Below are 8,268 nucleotides of genomic sequence, written 5' to 3'. Positions count from 1 at the left end.
TATCTTTTCTCACTACCGTCAGAATCTGAGAGCTGCACTTTTTACTGTCGGCGGCTCTTTGGTCCAGGGGCATGATTCTTGCTTAGAGATGATCATATTTGATATGTGAGAGGTTCGCAGACGAGCACAGCCATTTTTTACTTAAAGTTCCATTTCTCACAGCCGGTCGACATGTGAGAAAACAGACACATTTCGTATTTAAACGTGTGATTTTGCGCCGATGTTCCCACAGCGTCCAAATCCCAGAGCAAAGATGTAATTCCCTTCCTACTGAATACTGCGGAGAGATTTGGTCACCTTGGTAACGGAATGGTCATTCTGTCATCAGTTTCGAAACAATAGCACACAAGACAATGGGTCATCAATAAATGGTAACTGAATTAAACACTCTGCAATTACATTGTAAATAATAGGAAATAAAATGCTGGATAATAGCTGGTGCAGAAAGTAGCTTATCTCTCGCAAAGATTAAGAATGATGTGTTTTGTTTACACACACACACGCACATAGCACCGACTCTGTGTGCAGTCTTTTCAGTTGTTCGACTTAACCTGATGCAATTTATTTCTTAGGACTTTAGGAACTTGCGGGAACCAATCCGGCGATGTTTGCTGTGTCAGTATCTCAAGAGGTTGCGCGCCGTTGCTCCTCCCACTGCCCGGGGGAATGGGGCAGCTATTTAAAGGGACAGGGACTCTCTTTTCTCTGCCGATTTATACTTAAAGGTACAGTCCAGTTTATCTCAGAGTGTCGGCGGACTTCACTAACCAAGCTCCCATTAACATTCGCTCCCTTCTGTATTGTCCTGTGATTGTAAAGCTGTCTATTCGATTGACTTGAGCCTTTCTAAAATGGCACATTGTTTTTATAATCCATTTGACTTGCTTGTTTAATTTGGAAAAATAACATAATTGTGCAGTGTGATGAAGGTTTTGTTTAAAGATGGAGTAAAATGTGTTCCAAAATATTATTTCCAACCCTCTGTCAACCCCCCACATTTTAGAACACTCTGCAATACTGACTGGGAAGTTCACAAGTTCGGTCCTTGGTCTGGGCTGTTAGTTGATCTCAGCCAAGGCAGCAGTTCAGGGGTTATAATTGTCCTCAGTACCACTGGGGTAAATATGAGTAAAAATTAGCCTCTGCCCTTGATCTTGATACTGGTCCAGTGACATCAATTGGGAGGTTTGTGGATGTCATTTGGTGGTAGGATTGGATTCGGCTTTGATGCCGACCATAGTGGAAATCCTGCTGCACTCACTGAGTCGACCGATGGTGAAGCACCAGAGGTTAACAAATTTCTGTGGAATTGCACCCAGCCAGATTCAGCACTTCCTGGAGAAAGTAACTCGCAGTTGAGTTTAGACAGTAAGGATGGAGGGAGAGTGACTAGAATAAGGCTTTTACATCTTTGGAGGGACGGGAGGGGACAGAATGTCCTACAGAATCTAGATTTGTCTATTCTGAATTATATCCTGTAATTAAAGGAACAACTTTTGTAACCTACATTTGCAGGGTATTAGAATGGAAGAATCTGCAGCTTGGTAACTCAAACCAAACATCACGTCAAGATTTGAGAGATTTACCAGATTCATTAGGATCACGTTATCATCAGCCTTTGGAAAAACACCAATCACAGCGGTGAGTAACAGTAGACATGTTCTGTGCGTGGATAGAACTTCAATCATTCGTCAACCTCTGAGACTCGTGTGTCCAGCTGACTAAACACTGTAAATGTGGGGAATGTGGAATTGGATGCAGATATGCTTTCGGTGGAAACACATCAGGGAGAGGCCATTTACCAGCTGAGTGTGGAAAGAGATTCAGTCTCTCATCTCACCAACTGACATTCGAGGACTTAGATAACAGACTTTCTCCTGTGAATATCGAGCTGTGTTATTGGGCCATGATGTTTTTACTTGTTGAGTGTAAACCTTTGCCAATTACTTGACGTGATGGGTTTTCTTGTACATTTTTCTTTAAATACATTTACTGAGTGGATTCAAATTTAAATTGAAACCAGATTTGCACGATTCTCTATTCACACATCGAAGGTGAGAGAGATGCTGCCAGGAACGCGCTATGTCCTGCAGCAGAAATGGATTAACAGACTGTGTTTTGTGTTTAGTGATCCCAGGCGTGATAGCTATCCCTACTCTGGACACCAAGGCAAGGAGCAGCACTCTGGAAGGTATAATTAACTGGGACTTCTCCCTGAGAGTAACCAAAGGCATGAGAACAGAAACAATCTAGAGATAGAAAGGAGAAAAGGACCAAAATATAACAGGACATCAATTAGTCTCCTCTTTTCAAGGATATTTCAAATATCGACACATTGTATTATTTGAAATATCAAAATATTAAACTCCATCCCAGTTTTCGGGGTGAGTAATATCAGCAGAAACTTGTTCATCCAGTTGACTGTAAACCTTTGCCAATTAGTTGATGTGATCGGTTTACTTGTAGATATTTAAAAAAATACATTTACTGAGTGGATTCAAATTTAAATTGAAACCAGCTTTGCAGGAGTGATACTCTACTCACACATTGAAGGTGAGAGAGATGCTGTGGGCACAAGAAAATTCCAGTATGTGTAAGTGATTAACAGACTGGATTTTGTGTTTAGTGATCCAGGGTGTGTTAGCCATCCCTACCCTGGACATCAAGGCACTCTGGACGGTATGGGGAACTGTGACTTGTCCTGAGAGTAACCAAAGGTCTGAGAACTGATACAAGCTAGAGTTAGAAAGGAGTAAAGGCGCAAAATGAAGCAGTCGATAACAAGACATCAATTTGTCTCCTCTTTTCATGGAGACATCAAGTATCGACACACTGTGTTATTTGAAATATCAAAATAGTAAACTCCAGCCCAGTTTTATGGGTGGTTAACATCAGCAGAAACAAATACCAACTGACAGAATGAACACGATTCAGTCAGGATGTGATTAACAGCAGTAATAACAGTAGAACCCAACCCCTGCAGTCACTTGCGAACTCGCAATTCAAATGACTGAGTAAATCCCTTCCCACACTTCCCCAGTGTGAACTCGCTGGAGTTTCAGCAGATCAGATGACTGAGTGAAACCTTGGCCATACACAGAGCAGGTGAAAGGTCTCTCCCCAGTGTGACTGTGATGATGGATTTCTAGATCTGACTGGGAACTGAATCCCTTCCCACAGTCTCCACATTTCCATGATTTCTCCATGGAGCAGGTGTCCTTGTGTCTCTCCAGGTTGGACGATCAGTTGAAGTTTCGTCCACACACAGATCACGTGTAGCTTCTCTCATCTGTGAATGGTGCGATGTTTTTCAGGCTGTGTAACTGGTTGAAGCTCTTTCCACAGTCAGTGCACTGGAACATTCTCACTCGGATAGGGTATGTGTGTGTCGGTGCTTTTGCAGTCACACTGATGTTTGAAATATTTTTCCACAGACAGAAGTGAAAAATGTTTCTCCTTCCACATTCAAAGGAAGATGGTATTCATAATTTCCAGTTTACATGGTTGGGTAAGTACGCAAAGTGAGAATAAAATAAATGAGCTGCTGATTTTCTCTGCTGATCACTGGGCCTTTTGTGCTGCACCAATAGGGTGAACCCGGGCTGGCCCAATAGGATGTACCTGGGTGACCCAATAGGGTGAGCCCGGTCTGGCCCAATAGTGTGAGCCCGGGCTGACCCAAGGAGATGAGACTGTGTTGGCCCATTAGGGTGAGCCTGGGCTGGCCCAATAGGGTTAGCATGGGCTGGTCTGACCCAATAGGGTGAGGCGTGCTGGCCCAGGGTCACCAGACAACTATCAGAACAACAAGGCTCCCTATCAGGGGCCACTGAGCTGGACATAAACATCTGACCAATCAAACTGACAGACATCCTGCAGCACCGCCCACCCTTTGTCCCTGCACACACGCACAACCTCTCTGAAAGAGCTGCACAAACCCATCTCCCTTTAGACTCAATTTACTGTAATTATTTCCTGAACAAGTGTGTGGGGACCTTTGCAGTTCCAGCTGTAGATTTAGTTTTAAATTCTCAGATAACTGATTTTACTGTCCGGTTCTTTCTTTTCCCGCCCTAAACAACAAACACGTCCCTGGTCGTCCTTTCCCTTTGTTCTCAGACCTGTTTATTAACAGCGCCTGCCGAAGAATTAGAAACTTGTTTTAGGATGAGACTCAGACTTTAGCCACCTCGTTCTCTCTCACGCCCTTTTCAATTTAAAAGAAAATTCGACTTAGGAGTCAAACCGTTTATTAACCTTCGAGTCCGAGTGTAACAACCCAGAATGGGAGTTCTTACAGAGACCAGAACCGGGACAGTTTGAACACTCTGTCCCTCTTCCCTTTTCACAGAAGGACTCCCAGTTCTGTTCTCACTGCTGCCTGTGCGGGGGATCGATCGATAATCTATGAAAGCTCACTTTTACAAAGATTGAGCTGGAATGTGTCCCGTTACAGAATAAGTGGTGAGTGATTCCCTCCCATTACATATCGTTTGAAACTGAACCCGAATTTAAACCTGATTGTAACAGCCTGGAATTTGCAAGTGAAATGTGGATTAAGACAAAGGGAAACAAAAAGTATTAGGAAATATTTGGCTAATGGGGAAGTTACTAACATAATCCGCAATTTTAACAATTATTGGCGGGATTTTTGAATTTCTAAATCCTTCGAAGACTGACTGTTCAGAACAGTCATTTCCGCCCAGGTTTCTTTGGTGGGCTCAACAGGCTGCGATTGGTCATCCGAAAGGACCAATGAAATTCACCACAGAGCGACCAATCACTAGTTCGCTCGCTGCATTCCTCCAGAAGGTATAAGGCAGATGTGGGAGGAGTTTCTCATTCTTTCCATGAACGTGTAGATTGTGAAAATGTCTCGAAGATGAAAAACCGGCGGTAAAGCTCGGGCCAAGGCCAAGTCTCGCTCCTCCCGGGTAGGACTGCAGTTCCCTGTGGGCCGCGTTCACAGGCTCCTGCGGAAGGCGAACTACGCTGAGTGTGTGGGTGCCGGAGCCCCGGTCTACATGGCTGCTGTGCTCGGGTATCTGACCGGCTGAAATCCTGGAGCTGGCCGGCAACCCGGTCCGCGACAACAAGAACATCCGCACCATCCCCAGACACCTGCAGCTGGCCATCCGCAACGACCAGGAGCTCAACAAGCTGTTGGGAACGGTGACCATCGCTCAGGGCGGGATGCTGCCTGATATACAGGCTGTGCTGCTGCCCAAGAAAACCACCAGTGTGTCCAAGAGCAAGTAAAGCGGACAGGATTTAATCTAATAAACCAAAGGCTCTTTTCCGAGCCACCCACAGTATCAATGTAAGGGCAGGTTAATGCTCTCTGGATCACAATTGTCCCAGATCTAAATTAACATTGAATCTCTGCAATTAAGCGGTTAGTTTCCTGATCAGAAATGACCCTCAGACATTGTCGGTTATAAACTGGTCACTGCTGACAGACAGTGCAACAGGTTTGCTGTTATAAAATCCTGCTGTAATGTCCCATAAATCATTTCTGGCCTGCGAGGCGGCAAACTTACCCCGATTGCGATGGCCGGTAGGTCTGCGACTGAAAAAGGTGAAGTGCATCTTCCTAGCTCCAGAAGTAGAATTGCTGGGGATGAGGTTAGCAGCAGTCGGGATCAGACCGACTGTGTCCAAAACGGAAGCGATCCAGAGAGCATCCAGACGCCGTAACACGACGGAGTTGCATTCATTCCTGGGGCTCCTGAATTTTTTTGATCACTTTCTTCCCAAATTGAGCAGGCTGTTAGAGCCGCGACACGTGCTCCTGCACAAAGGTCGTGAATGGGTCTGGGGGGGGGGACAGCCAGGAAAGGGCTTCTATTTGAGCACAAAATTTGTTATGCTCCAACAATATATTAACGCTATATGACCCATGTAAGAAACTTGATTTAACATGCGATGCGTCGTTCTATGGGGTCAGGTATGTGTTGCAGCATGTGAATGCCAATGGTCAGTTACAGCCGGTAGCTTATGCCTCCAGAAGTCTTTCCCAGGCAGAACGGGGCTACGGGATGGTAGAAAAGTAAGCGCTTGAATGGATATATGGTGTAAAAGAAATGACCCAGTACCTGTTTGGCAGGATGTTTGAGCTGGAGACAGATCACCAACCCCGAACGTCCCTTTTGGCTGACAACAAGGCCATTAATGCAAATGCATTGGCCCCCATATAGATGGGCCACTCACGTTAGCCGCCGATGAATACACAATTCAGCACAGACCGGGCACTGAAAACTGCACCGATGCACTTAGCAGGCTCCCACTAGCCACCACCGAGGGGCGAACTGAGCATGCTGCTGAGATGGTCATGGCTGTTGAAGTTTTCGAAAGCGAAGGCTCACCTGTGACAGCCTGTCAGATCAAAATCTGGACAAATAGAGACCCACTACTGTCTTTAGTCAAGAAATGTGTCCTAAATGGGGACTGGGCAGCCACGTACGGGGCATTCCCTGAGGAATTCAAACCATTTCACAGACGCAAGGATGAACTCTCGATTCAGGCTGATTGGCTACTGTGGGGAAACCGTGTAGTCATGCGCCAGATGGGCAGAGAGATGTTCAACAGAGAACACCACAATGAACACCCGGGCATTGTCATGATGAAGGCAATTGCCAGGTCACACGTTTGTTGGCCAGGGATAGATGCAGACCTGGAAATTTGAGTTCACAGATGCAACACGTGTTCCCAACTGGGCAATGCGCCCAGGGAAGTCCCCCCTTAGCCCCTGGTCCTGGCCCGCCAAACCATGGTCATGTATCCATGTGGACTACGCAAGTCCTTTCATGAGAAAAAATGTTTTTGTTTGCAGTAGACGCTTACTTCAAATGGATCGAGTGTGACATTCTCAATTTAAGCACATCCTCCGCCAAGGTAGAAAGTCAACGTGCAATGTTAGCTGCCCATGGTCGACCGGACGCCTTGGTCAGCGACAATGGCCCGTGCTTTACAAGCATTGAATTCCAGGACTTCATGGCAGGAAATGGTATCAACCATGTCAGAACGGCCTCAAATGGTCAGGTGGAACGAGCAGTGCAAATAATCACACAGGGGATGCTCAGAATCCAAAGGGGTTCCCTACAAAGCCGCTAATCATGCCTCCTGTTGGCCAATAGATCCCGACCACACTCGCTCACAGGGGTTCCACCCGCAGAGCTACTAATGAAAAGGACACTCTAAACCAGGTTATCCATTATACACCCCACCATGAAATAAATTGTTGAGAGCAGGCGCCAGTCACAATGTGACTACCATGACGGGAATGCGAGGGCGCGATGTATTGACTCTGTCTTTGTCTTCAACTACGCTGCTGGGCTTAAATAACTTGCAGGCTCTGTGATTGCCCAAAGAGGGAAATAGGATTCTGATAGTTAAACTTACCAATGGACAAATCTGCCGCAAACACGTGGATTAAACAAAAAGGGAATTGAGCAACCCCATAGAAGAAGCAGAGGAAGAACACGATATAGAGTTCACTCCTCCACAGGTGAGCGAACATCGGAACCAAGCCGAGGAGAGCCCAGTGACTGTGGGCAGTCCGGACGGGCCTGAGGCACGGCAAACAGCAGACACTCAGGCCAACGCCCAACAACTGGATCCCCAACTCAAGCGCTCTACAAGGCAGCGTAAACCACCAGAGAGACTTAATCAATGATCCCAATAAGACTTTGGGGAGAGGTGATGCCATGTATTCAACTGTCATTGTAACCCATGTATAAACTGACCTAAGTTGGACACCGTGAGAACATTGACCATAAGGGGCTGCATTTGTGGGAGACACTCCTAAACTTGACTTTCAGGTATAAAAGGGGAAGCTCCACCCATTATCATCACTTCAGTGCTGGCTAATAAATGTTACTGGCCACAGAGTGACCTTCTCTCAAGTATGGCCTCCTGTGCATTTATACTGTATAGTAAGGACATATTAGACAGAGTGTTCAAACTGCCCTGGTTATGGTCTATATCAGAACTCCCATTCTGGATTGTTATACTGCGGGGAGTGTCGGGTTAATAAACGAAATGACGCAACAGGAATTGAAAAATAAATTTGATAAGTACTTGCGAGAGAGAATGTGTGACTGAAATCTGAGTCTCAGCCCCTAAACATGCTTTTAATTCGGTAGGCAGTGTATATGAACAGGTCTGAGAGTGAAGCTGCTTATCTGAGAATTCAAAACTAAATCTTCAGCTGGAACTCCAAAGGCTCTCACACAATTGTTCAGGAAATAATTAGTGATTTAAGTTTAA

General features: G+C 45.7%; 1 pseudogene; it reads left to right on the top strand.

Moving 5' to 3' along the window:
* Positions 1-4,871: 4,871 nt before the first annotated feature.
* LOC139256450 (histone H2A type 2-A-like) lies at positions 4,872-5,259 on the top strand (annotated as a pseudogene).
* The last annotated feature ends 3,009 nt before the right edge of the window (positions 5,260-8,268 follow it).

Source organism: Pristiophorus japonicus, unplaced genomic scaffold, assembly GCF_044704955.1.
Source record: "Pristiophorus japonicus isolate sPriJap1 unplaced genomic scaffold, sPriJap1.hap1 HAP1_SCAFFOLD_73, whole genome shotgun sequence".
Classification (NCBI taxonomy): Eukaryota; Metazoa; Chordata; class Chondrichthyes; family Pristiophoridae; genus Pristiophorus; species Pristiophorus japonicus.
The sequence above is the reverse complement of the archived record's forward strand: the minus strand, read 5'-3'. Positions and strand labels throughout refer to the sequence as shown.